This window comes from Symphalangus syndactylus, chromosome 2 (genome assembly GCF_028878055.3).
Source record: "Symphalangus syndactylus isolate Jambi chromosome 2, NHGRI_mSymSyn1-v2.1_pri, whole genome shotgun sequence".
NCBI classification, from domain to species: Eukaryota; Metazoa; Chordata; class Mammalia; order Primates; family Hylobatidae; genus Symphalangus; species Symphalangus syndactylus.
This window is the reverse complement of record NC_072424.2, coordinates 46,991,816-47,005,394: the sequence shown is the minus strand read 5'-3', so window position 1 is coordinate 47,005,394 and position 13,579 is coordinate 46,991,816. Positions and strand designations below refer to the sequence as shown.

Genomic DNA, 13,579 nt, shown 5'->3' with positions numbered 1-13,579 from the left:
AAGAAAAATCAATGAAAATTCTGGCTTGCTTAGATGGACACTTTCCAAATACTAAATTGCAATTGAGTTATTCTTCTTGGCAGTAAACAACTTGTGGCCTTTTTTCTTTTATAGCAAGAAATAACTAGCTGCATCTCTCTTTTTGACTCAAGTATATTGAACAATAACAAGAAAACGCCTGGTTGGGTATAGAAAAACTGTCTTGTTCGCTATTTTATTTATGATGTGTGCTTTAATATTTGTTTATATGCTAATACTGGTTGCTTGGCAACTAAGTTTGGGGCTTCCTTCAGGTAGAAGTGCATTGTCTAATAGCACCTCATTGTCTTCAGTGCTGGATTTCCAAAGCCACCCACCATACCCTAAGTTATGGAATTCTCGGTTTGAATAGATCTAGTTTTTTTCTTATTCATTCAACAACTATTTATATAGAGTGTCTACTACGTGTCAGTCACAATTCTAGATTCTGAAGATAGAGTGAAGAATAAACTGAACAAAGTCCCTGTCCTCAAGGAGCTTATATTCTAGTAGGGTGGGGGGATAAACAAATACAATTTTTCAATGATAATATTCAGGTAAAGATGGAAATGAGTGCTATGAAAAAAGTAAAGTAGAGTAACGAGATAAAAAGACTTTGGAAGAATGTTTCTTTTTGCTAGTTTATGAGTAGTTAGTGAAGATCTCCCCAAAGAGGTAATATTTGAAGATAGCTGAATGAAGTGAGGGGTGTGCCATGGAAATACATTTGTACATGGGATTAGAGGCATGCCATGGAGGAAAAGCTAGTGCAAATGTTAGGTTCTGAAGGGAAGGCAAGGGTTAAAGAAAGACACGCACACAGTAAGACGGCAGCTCAACAGCAAATTCAGAATTTACGTCCAGCATAAAACCTACAGAAGTAGGGGACCAGCCTAATGCCAGAGCCCACTGCTGCTTACAGGCTGGGACAATTTATAGCTATGAGTGGGAGGGGTCTGGGCAGTAGGGCTTGCTTCCTGGCAGGATACTGATAAGACGTTCTCGTGATGAGGTGGTTCTGGCCCTTGTTCAGGTGGGATGTCATCGTGATATTCCTTGGACCTTTGTCCAGCAAGATATGATTGGGATGTTTCTTTCTTTCTTTCTTTCTTTCTTTCTTTCTTTCTTTCTTTCTTTCTTTCTTTCTTTCTTTCTTTCTTTCTTTCTTTCTTTTTTGACAGTTTTGCTCTTGTCACCCAGGCTGGAGTACAATGGCATGATTTTGGCTCACTGCAACCTCCACCTCCCAGGTTCAAGTGATTCTCCTGCCTCAGCCTCCCATGTAGCTGGGATTATAGGCACCCACCACCACGCCTGGCTAATTTTTGTATTTTTAGTAGAGATGGGGTTTCGCCATGTTGGCCAGGCTGGTCTTGAACTCCTGACCTCAGGTGATCTGCCCATCTTGGCCTCTAAAAGTACTGGGATTACAGGCGTGAGCCACCACATCTGGCCTGGGATTTGGGCCTTTGTCTGCCTTGTGGTCAGGTGGTTACGCACGATGTTTCTCAAGGCCCAAACCCCTGTGAAATGTTTCACTTTGACCAAGGTCTGCAAAATAGTGGGAAGCTTACAAAATGATGCAGTTTAGACTAACAGCAAAGACCCTAGAACAGGGGCATGCTTGGAATTTCCAAAGACGGCAAGCTGAGTAAGTCAGTGAGTTAGCCAAAGAGGATGGGAAATAAACTCAGAGCTATGGAAGGCCACTGGGGAATTTTGAGCATTTTTAAAAATGTGGCATGATAGTTGCTATATGGAAAGTAGACTGTGAGGGATATTTAGAGGCAAATGAAGAGATCAGGCAGACACTACTATAGTGGCCAGAAGAGAGACCGCAAACTGAATGAACCAGTCAGGTGGACAACCAGCAATCCAGGTTTAATGCCATGTTCTATGTCAAAGAAAAACTACTATTTATCTCCAAATTAGAGCTAACAAACCAATTTGGGAAACAAAGACTAACTGATTAGGTAAAAGCAAAGTTCAGCAGTGATTTCTGTAGAAATCACTTTTCCCTAAGCTTCAGGGAAAAGCTGATTTTCTAAGCAATATTCTCCTCTCCCACATTGCCTGAAATCTTTTTCACTACCTTAAAATCAATTTCTCATACTGACAAGACATATTAGACAAAAGCACTTATATTTACATCTCAGTAATACAACTTACATCTCAATAATAAAAATAATCTAATTTTTTAAGTAGACAAAAGGTTTTGAATGGACATTTCACAAAGATATACAAATGACTGATAAGCACATAAAAAAGCATTCAACATTAAGTCAACAGAGAAATGCAAAATAAAATCACAGTGGGATACTACAAGACACCCATTAGAATGGCCAAAAGTAAAAAGACCAAAAATACCAAATGTTGACGAAGACAGGGAGCTACTGGAAGTCTCTTATCTTGTTGGGAGTATAAAATGGCACAATAGCTTTAGGAAACAGTCTGGCAGTTTCATTTAAAATTAAATGTAGCCCCTACCTTATGATTCAACAATTTCACTCCCAAATGTTTACCCAAGAAAAATGAAAGCCTGTGCCCACAAACAGAAAATAATATATATATAGCCTTATTCAAAATGTTCCAAAACTGGAAACAGACTAAGTATTGTCAACAGGAAAATGGATGAACAACCTGTAGTGTACTTGCACAACAGAAGACTACCCAGCAATAAAAAAGAATTCACTGATGATACACAAAATAACATAGATGAATCTCAAAAACATTATGCTAAATCAACAAAGCCTTACATTTAGAAGCACATATATTGTATCATTCCACTTGTTTTAAGTTCTAGAACAGCCAAAAATAATTTATGTATCTCTTTAAAAAGTCAACAGTGGTAAGTTACCTCTGGGCAGAGGGGCAGGTGGACAGGGATTAACTGGGAAGGAAGAAAAGAGAAGTTCTCATAATGTTTCATAATGTTCTATGTCTTGATAGAAATTTAGATTACACCGATGTCTACATTTGTTAAAATTCCTCCAAAGCCTGGCATAGTGCCAAATAGTCCCAGCTACTTGGGAGGATGAGGCAGGAGGATCTCCTTGAGCTTAGGAGTCAGAGTCCAGCCTGGCCAACACAGTGAGATCACATCTCTAACAACAACAAAAATTCTTCCAATGGCACATTTAATATTTGTGCATTTCACTATATGACAACTAACCCAAAAATTTAAAAGAACCATAAACAAAGATTGAACTCATGTTAATGATATTCATACTGAAGCATTTAGGGGTGAGGTATACAGATAGTTGCAACTTACTTTGAAATTCTGCAAAGTAAACAAAAAAAGTGAATTGATGGAGAGATAGGCGGATGGATATGTGATAAAGTAAATGTGGCAACATGTTAATTGTAGAATTTAGGTGGTTTATAAATTCTTTTAACTCTTCTGTATGTTTGAAAATTTTCATATTAAAATATTGAGGAGGAAAATTTCAATTTCTCCTATTTGAGTTTAGCTCTTCAAGGGCAGTAATTTCAAGTTGAATGGTGGAGAATTATATTTTTAAAAACAAGCAGAAATTGACTCTCCTTAGCATAATGTTAGTATTCAATACATTTTGATTAATTAGTTAATTAATTTTTTGAGTACAGGGGACTTTATTGATAGTACATGACAAAGTGCGCTTCCTAGGCCCCTCCCTCTTCAGGGGGGTCTGTGTGGAAATTGTGGGGAGGGGAGATTCTCAGTGTGGTGGGGAACTGAGTGTGGCAGGGACTCCCTAGCAGCTGAGGGCCTCTCTCCTCCTCTCATGCTCTCACTGTGGCTGGTGGTCTGGGGTCTTACTCTTCAGAGGCTTTGTGGGCCACGAGGTCCACTACCCTGTTGCTATAGCCAAATTCATTGTCATACCAGGAAATGAGATTGACAAAGTGATTGTTGACGGCAATGCCAGCCCCAGCGTTGAAGGCAGAAGAGGGGGTGTTGCCGTTAAAGTCAGAGGAGACAACCTGGTGCTCATGTAGCCCAGGATGCCCATGAGGGGGCCTCCAATTCCTGCTTTACCACCTTCTTGATGTCATTATATTTGGCAGGTTTCTCCAGATGGCAAGTCAGGTCCATGACCAACACGTTGGCAGTGGAGACATGGAAGGCCATGCCAATGAGCTTCCCATTCAGCTCGGGAGTAACCTGGCCCATAGCCTTGGCACCACTAGTAGATGCAGGGATGATGTCCTGGACAGCCACATGGCCATCATGCCACAGTTTCCCAGAGGGGCCATCCAGGGTCTTCCGGGTGGCAGTGATGGCATGGACTGTGGTTATAAGTTCTTCCATGATGCCAAATTTGTCATGGATGACCTTGGCCAGGGGAGCTAAGCAGTTGGTGGTACAGGAGGCTTTGCTGATGATCTTGAGGCTGTTTTTGTACTTCTCATGATTCATGCCTATCATGAACAAGGGGGTGTCAGCATTAAGGGCAGAGATGATGACCCTTTTGGCTCCCTCTTCTAAGACATCTCCAGCTTTCTCATGGTATTGAAGATGCCAGTGGACTACACAACATAATCAGCACCAGCATCACCCCATTTGATTTTGGTGGGATCTCACTCTTAGAAGATGGTAATGGGATTTCCACTGATGACAAGCTTCCTATTCTCAGCTTTAATGGTGCCATGGAACTTGCCATGGGTGAAATCATACTGGACCATGTGGATCATGTAGTTGAAGTCAACAAAGGGGTCATTGATGGTGACAGTATCCACTTTGCCAAAGTTAAAAGCAGCCCTGGTGACCATACATCCAACATGGCCAAATCCATTTACTTTGGTCTTCACCTTCACCATGGTGTCTCAGGGATACAGCTGGTGCTACATGAGAAGATGCAGCTGTCTGTCTAACGGGAGGAGCAGAAAGCAATTGTATACATTTTCTACATGTCTTTCTTACTAATATATGGCAAGCATCTTTCCTTTTCATTAAGTATTCTTCTAAAACACCATTTTTAATAATAGAAAATTTGGGGATCTATTGCCCTCATTCTCACCTACATTGGGTTTTATCTTTTCTTTTAACTCTTTGCCAATTGAGGGAACAAAAAAGATATCTCTCCTTTATATTTCTGATTGCTAGTGAGGCTCTTCATGTTAATTGGTCTTTTATCTTTTCTATGAAAGTGCTTTTATTGGTGTATAAACACTCTTTATATATTAGGGTTGTTAGCATTTTTGTCATATGTGTTACAAATGCATACACAAAAAATATATTTGTTTCAGATTTTTAATTTTAATAGACTTTTTTATCATGATGCACTTAGATCTCTTGAATTCATTCTTCCTAACTAAAATTTTGTGTCATATGACCAACATCTCCTCAATCTGCCTTCCTTTGCCTCTACCATTTTACTCTCTGCTTCTATTAAGTCACCTTTTTTACACTCGACTGTAAGTGGGAAAATGTAATATTTGTCTTTCTATGCCTGGTTTATTTCACTTAAATAATGTCCTCCAGGTTCATCCAGTTGTCACAAAAAAAAAAAAAAATAGGATTTCCTTTTTTTTTTTTAAGGCTAATGGTATTCCATTGTTTATACATGTTACATTTTCTTTATCCATTAATCCATTGATGGGCACTTAAGTTGATTCCATATCTTGGCTATTGTGAATAGTACTGCAATGAACATGGGAGTGCAGGTATCTCTTCACCACACTGATTTCATATCCCTTGGATACATACCCAGTAGAGGGGTTGCTGAATCATACGGTAGTTCTATTTTTAACTTTTTTAGGAACCTCCATACTGTTTTCCATAATAGTTGTACCAATTTACATTCCCACAAACAAATTACAATTTTTATTCACAATACTTTGATATAAAATTTTGTTTCTTATTTATTGTTTGCTTTTTTACCATGCCACCTTCAAAGAGACCTGGAGACATTGCCGGGGGTTGGAAACTGACTTAATAAAGAGGCTTCAGAAAGGAAAGAAAGAAAATGTATTAAGGGAAATGTTACAAGGAGTAGACAGATCTAGTTTTAATTCCATTTCAGCCATTAACTACTAAGTGGTCGAGTGATTAAATCTCTCAAAACCAGTTTCCTCTTTGGGGATTGGGGATAAGAACTAAAAGTAGAATTACCATTTTACTCAGCAATCCCATTGCTGGGTATATGCCCAAAAGAAAATAAATTGCTCTACCAAAAAGACACCTGTACTCATTTGTTTTTCACAGCACTAGTCACAATAGCAAGATATGGACTCAACCTAGGTGACTATCAACAGTGAATTGGATAAAGAAAATGTGTTACATATACACCATGGAATACTACAAACCATAAACCATTCACAGCCCCAGCATTGAAGGCGGAAGAGTGGTTGTCGATGGTGGCTGTGAATACTACACAACCATGATAGCTGGAGGCCATTATCCTATGTGAATTTTTTTGTTTGTTTTTTGAGACAGAGTTTCACTCTTATTGCCCAGGCTGGAGTGCAATGGCACGATCTCAGCTCACTGCAACCTCTGCCTCCCAGGTGCAAACGATTCTCCTGCCTCAGCCTCCCAAGTAGCTGGGATTACAGGCACCTGCCAACACACCTGGCTAATTGTTGTATTTTTAGTAGAGACGGGTTTCCACCATGTTGGCCAGCCTGGTCTTGAATTCCTGACCTCAACTGATCTGACTACCTCTGCCTCCCAAAGTGCTGGGATTATAGGCGTGCACCTGGCCTATCCTAAGTGAATTAACACAGGAACAGAAAACCAAATATGCATGTTCTCACTGATAAGTGGGAGCTAAAGATTGGGTACACAGGAACATAAAGATGGGAACAATAGACATTAGGAACTCCAAAAGTGGGAGAGGGAGGGAGGAAGTCGGAGAAGGACTGAAAAACTTCCTATTCGGCATTACGTTTACAATATGGGTGATGGGATCGGAAGCCCAAACCTCAGCATCACGCAATATGCCCTTATAACTAACCTGCACATGTAACCCCCTGAATTTCAAATTAAAACAAATTTTAAGAACCTCCCTTGAGAGATAGCAAGTTGTAACTGTATGTAACTAAATGAAAAGGTGTTCTAAAACACTGCTTCCCAAATGTTAAAGGTGCATGTGAATCACCTGGGGATCTTGTTAAATGCAGTTTCTCATTCAGGACACCTGAAGCGGCGCCTGAGCTGCTTCATTTCTAACAAGCTCTCAGATGATGCCGATGCTGGTTGAAGATTCTAGAGTCTTCTGACAATGAGAATCCTTAACAAAAAATATTTAAGAACCAATTTAACAACTGATGTCTGTTTTCAGAAGAGTTGTAACTCGTGGTACTACATGGAATTTGCAAGATGGAAGATGTGGCTAGCCCTTAGAGGATGCAATTTGAATCTAACATTATCTTAACAAGGTCAGTGTTTCACCAGATGAAATTTCATTAGAGTCATGTTGCTATACAGGGAAGCCAAACATCTGATGAATAAGAAATTGTGCATAAAGAATAAAGAAAAGGATTCAGGAGCGGTAGCACACCTGTAGCCCCAGCTACCTGGAAGACTGAGGTGGGAGCATCACTTGAGCCCAGGAGTTCCAGTCTAGCCTGGGTGAGAGAGCGAGACCTCATCTCTAAAAATAAAGATAAAAATAAATTTTTGAGACAGCGTCTCTCTTCGTCATCCAGGCTAGCGTGCAGTGGCATGAACCCGGCTCACTGCAGCCTCAAACTCCTGGGCTCAAATGATCCCCCCATCTCAACCTCCTGAGTAGCTGGGTTCACAGACAGGCACCACCACATCCGGCTATTTTTATGATTATTATTTGTAGAGACAGGATCTTGCTATGTCGCCCAGGCTGGTCTCAAATTCCTGGGCTTAAGCAATCCTCCCACCTCCACCTCCCAAAGTGCTAGGATTACAGGCCTGAAAAGATCTAATGGTCACGGTCCTCCCGATGACTTCCTCCCCAAAGACCTACCCAAAACACCCATCCAAAGGAAACATCCCATATGAAAAACGAGTTGTTTGGAGGAAACTAAATTGCAGTATTCTGCGTGCAGCTTTCTCCTATAGCAGTGTTTCTCAGCCTCAGCCAATCAGAAGCTCCCAGCCTCAGCCAATCAGAACCATCACTTGGGTTACCTGCTACCACCCCTAGAGCGTGGGAGAGTTTGTGGAAGGATATGGGAGAAGCCCAAGCAACTATGTTTCTGAACAGAAATGGTTTGGGAAACCTGCCTCACTATGTTCATCTCCCTTTTTTTTTCAGTTTAGAATTCATAGCAGAGGGGAGCTGTACATAGTGGACAGAGGTTCTACCGTGAGGAAAACTGACACTCATCTGTGATACTCAGTAGCTGTGTAATCTTGAGCAAGTTACTCATCCTTCCTGAGTGTGAGTTTTCTCATGTGTAAAACAAGAATAAAAAAAGCTTCTACATAAGGTCATTATAGAGATTACCTAAAGTCATGGATTTGACTGCCATTTGTAAACTGAATACAAATGTGATTGCCATAAATGCATTTACTATGTCAAATCTTCACTGAACAAAGCCGTTGAGAGGTCCTTTGGGATTCATTAGTGTGAGATTTTATCCACTTAGCAAGGCGGAGTTGGTAAACTAAAGGTCAAGTTGACATAAAACCTGGATATAAGCCCAACTTTGCTTTTATTGTTTGAGCCCCCGCGGGGAAAGACAGCAACCTTCCAGTTCTCCACTGTCTCATCTATAAAACAGTGATGATGATAACTCCTGGCTCCCTGCTTGGAGTGGCTGAGAGGCTTTGTAAATGATACTACCTGAAGGTGGTTTGTGAACTCTAAAATGCTGTACATATTGTTGATGCCTGTCACGAAAGAGCTGGAAAGGCGAAGGCATCAGTTTTCAGATACACTAATATCCCATCCCTACCCCACCTATCCTACCTAATCCCTGTCCCAAAGGGCAAGAAGGCTTGCTAGCAAGAGGGCTGGGGAGGCAGCACTTTCCATCAGCAGCTCAAGAAACTCAAGAGCACTAAGAGTTTCTGGGGCAAAGGTCAGTCCCCCAGGGTGGGCTTGAGGGGTGGCTGGTCAGCAAGCAAGGATGTTGGCCATTGTTTGTGCCTGTTGTCTGTGTTCCCAAGTGTTTAGTGATGGATGGTGCCACACATTTCCCCTGCTGCTGCTGCTGCTGCTGGCTGAACCTGTCATGACACATCAAATTTCAAGAGCAGAGTTACAGAATCTGTGCCTTGGAAGAAGAACAAAGTTTGAATATCTGTGGAGTTGAGGACAGACTTAAGAGATTAGGAATGGGTAAGGTCCTGCAACGGGAAACTGCTCACGATGACTAAAAGTGAAAGTGAGTACAGTTTAGAGAATGCCACTCAGAGACAGGATTCAGGACAGGAAGTGGAGAGATGAGGAGCAGAGGCTGCAAGCAGATGGGAAGTTGGAGTGGCCACCAGAGCTAGCAAGTAGAGCATGGACAGATTGGCTGCTCGCAGCCATGGCCGCTTCCAGGGTGGAATTCCAGGAAACCCAGGAGTGGGACTCAGCAGTGAGGTTTGAGTGAGGTGGGCTAAGGAGACTCAAACCCCCAAAAACAGCCTCCGTTGCTTCTATTTTTTAGATTTTTTTAAACTAATTTTCTTATCAAATTTTACTAACTTAGAAACCAGCAAGAAATGTAATATCACATTTATTTACAGCCTAGAAGTAACAATTCCTGCATATGCTGTCCTCTCATGGTACATCTCCTCATAATACACAGCATTAAACAGGATGACCCTTTAACTTAAAAATATACTGAATATGCCTTATGGGGGTGAAGATACATGTGGCAAGAAAACTATAGCCTTAAACTAATGGTTCTCAAACTAATTTAAATCAAATCATTTGGAGGGCTCGTTAAAACACCCAGGGCTGGCTCAACCATAACTCACTGCAGCCTTGAACTCCTGTGCACAAGCGATCCTCCTACCTTAGCCTCCTGAGTAGCTGGGACTACAGGCATGTGCCACCACATCCAACCAACTTTTTTTTTTTAATTTTTTGGAGATTTTTCTTAAGTTTTTGTAGAGATGGCATCTCACTTTGTCACCCAGGCTGATCTCAAATTCCCAGCTTCAAGGGATCCCCTCCCTCCTCAGCCTTCCAAAGTGCTAGGATTACAGGCATGAGCCACAGGGCCCCACCACAGTTTCTGATCCATTAGGTCTGGGGTAGGGCCTGAGAACTTGCATTTCTACCAAGCTCCCTAGTGATACTGATGCTGCCGTTAGAACCACTGTCCTGGATAATTAGGGATCCTTGACAGGAAGAGAAATAAAAATACACAGACTAGATGGGCAAATATATTTCCTTAACATTCCAGTTTTCTAAGTTGAAGTTCAGACATGTCACCCCTCCCCAGGAGATCACTTGCAATATTAGCCAGTTTCTCACTATGTGGAAAATATTCATAGAAATGCTGAAGGTAATCCTAAAATGGAATCCTAGAATGGTTCATTGAACTAGAGCCATAGCATGAGGTGGAGTCCACTCAGATGCTCTTGGGTGTGGTGACATTGAGATCTGTCCGCTATGGGGACAAGCCTATCAAGAGCAAGGAACACAGAACCACCTCCCTCAGACAGCACTTCCAAGTATGTTACCAAAATCTTGGTCTTTGAATCCCATGTTAGAGAATTTGTCATCCATTTAATCAGTCATTCAGAGAGCGATCCCTCTCAGGACTGTATAGAACCTGCTTTCTGAGGACACAGGTTCTATTAGGACAGTCAGTGTTTTCCAGTAAAAATATAACAAAAACAACATATATAATTTTAAATTAAAAAGTAAAAATAGGCCAGGGCAATGGCACATGTCTGTAATTCCGGCACTTTGGGAGGCTGAGGTGGGCAGATCGCTTGAGTCCAGGAGTTCGAGACCAGCCTGGGCAACATGACGAAACCCTATCTCCACAAAAAAAAAAATACAAAAATTTAGCCAGGTGTGGTGTTGCACACCTGTGGTCCTAGTTACTTGGGAGGCTGAGGTGGTAGGATGGCTTGAGCCTGAGAGGTGGAGGTTGCAGTGAGCCGAGATCGCGCCACTGCACTCCAGCCTGAGTAACAGAGCGAGACCCTGTCTCAAAAATAAAATAAATAAAAAGTAAAAATAAGCAAGTGAAATTAATTTTAATAATATAATTTATTTAATCCAATACAGACAATATATCACTTCAACATGTAGGCATGATAAAGCTAAATGAGCTATTTTACACTTTTTATACTAAGTCTTCAAAATCTAGTGTGTATGTTACACTTACAGCACATCTCAATGTGGACCAGCCACATTTCAAATGCTCTATTGTCACATGTTGCCAGTGCCATTGCAGTGGACAATACATTGAGGGGTTGCTGGTCAGCAAGCAAGGATGGACCCCTTATAGTATTAGAGTAATTCTGGATGATATTTTCTTGATAAGATCAAATTTATCAAACATCAACTACTTTTAATCATTACTTTTCCCTGTGTCATTAAGCTCCATCAGACTCCCAAAAGCCTCCCTGCATTGGCTGCCCCAGAAAATGGCTCTCTGTGACTGTCTGATAATTGGCCCCTACTGTCCATTCTCTGTCTTTTCCATAGTAATAAAAATTTTAGCTGGACAGTTACCCAGAATAATATATTTTCCCCGGCAGCCAGATGAAACCATGGAACTACATGTTGGTCAATGAGATGTAAACAGAAGTTCATGCAGCACCTTCTTAAAGAAATAGCTGGCATCACTCTTTGTCCTATTCAATCTCCTTCCTCCTTCCCATTGGCTGGAATGAAAACCTGATGGCTAGAATTAGAGCCACCATATTGGACCATGAGATGACTGGGAAATGGAAGCCACACAGTAGACTAGGTGCCAATTTCTGGGGATTTTATGAAGGAGAGCTTACTTCCTGACTTTAAAGTAAAAGAGGAATACATTTCTACCATGTTTAAGTCAATATTGTTTGTCCGATTGTTATGGCTGAACTTTAACCATTTCACATTCCCACCCATTCATCCTGGCTTGTGAACATACAGCAGAAATCCTCAAGAAAGGAGCTAACAGATGTATTGTGCATTGTTAGCACAAAATAAAACTAATAAGAGCTAATTATTATGGAGCTCACACTCTAAGTAGCCTTATGTTAAGTACTGTACACATCTCCTTTAATCCTCGCAACAACTTTTGTGTATAAATAAGAAAATTTAAAACAGATTAAGTGACCTGTCCAAGATCACATAGCTGAAAATGTGAAGCCAGGATTTGAATCCAGGTCTAGATGATTCCATAAACGAAGTTCTTTGCTAGGCATATTCCCATCGGTAGACTCTGCACCATACAACAGGAAGATAGAAGGGGGCACATACCCTATTTTTTTTTGAGTCAACAGAAGCTCTGAATTTAAACTTGAAATCACATCCTTCTCCTGGCAAAATTCAACCAATCAGTACAAATGTGAGAATCAGCTGCATTCTGTAAGGTACTTTAGGAGAATAAGGTCACATGACTTACAGCCAGTTTCCTAAAACTCAACTCCCTTTTGAGACCTTTGGCACTTGTTCAGGTGTTCTATCCTTTTTGCCATTTTAGCACTTTAAGGATTAAAAATCGACATATTTAGGGTAAAACATCATGCTTAATATTGAATTTCTGATAAGCATATATTAAATATACATTATTTTAAGCATCATGGAATCATTTTCTGCCCTGGCTTATGAGCAGGTCACCAACAGAGATATCTTGGAGCTCTGTTACTCAGTTCCAACAGTGCCACAAATAAAACTAGTAACAACAAATAACTATTGAGAACTTACTTTAACAGACCTTATTTTAAATACTTGTGTACTTTTAAGCTTACAACCAAAAACAGTGGGTTCCCTGAGTGTGGAGCTTGTGTTGTATTGGTCACTTCTGCATCACCATTTCTTATCACCTTACCTGGCAAATAGCATGTCTGTGATAATATCTTGTTGAATGAATTGTCAGACACTCCTTAGGCCACTTCACATTCTCTCAGCCTCACCTGTCCCTTGATCCAGCTGCTGCAGAGGCCAATACTACATTAGGCTCTGAGCAACTCCACATAGGTAAAAAGGGCATGCCTTACCTGCACTTGATGTTTCCTGTTTCTTGCTCTGGGGGTTCCCTTTTGACACAGAGGTCCGGGGCACCATAACACCTCCCCTGGCACCTGTGCATGTGCAAAATGAAAGTATAGAGGAGTTAACACCTCATGGGAAAAACCTTTGACCAGTGGGAGACAGGAATCAATGAACAGATTGCTCTTTCTTCTCTCCAATGGACTATTCTGATACACAATTTATTTGGCTTCTCAGAAGACAGTTATGATGGTCCCTTGGGATCAAACAATTAGCAGTGACCAAGTTGGTAACACACCCTCCTATTGACTCCCTCCCTCCCTGACTGCCACTCTTCCTTTGTCCCTTCATCCTGCTCTAATAGAAATAGCACATACATGCTTTATCTCAGGTTTTTCAATCTGGAGAGCTTAGACAAGACAAAGAAAGTGAATTTACCTTTGAATACTTTGTCTAAAAACATTATCCAAATGAATCATTAACCACTGGGCCATCTTACTTTA

At 41.0% G+C, this 13,579-nt stretch overlaps 1 pseudogene; it reads right to left on the bottom strand.

The window, feature by feature from the left end:
* Nucleotides 1-3,813: 3,813 nt before the first annotated feature.
* Nucleotides 3,814-4,818, bottom strand: LOC129469267 (glyceraldehyde-3-phosphate dehydrogenase-like; annotated as a pseudogene).
* Between the last annotated feature and the right edge of the window lie 8,761 nt (nucleotides 4,819-13,579).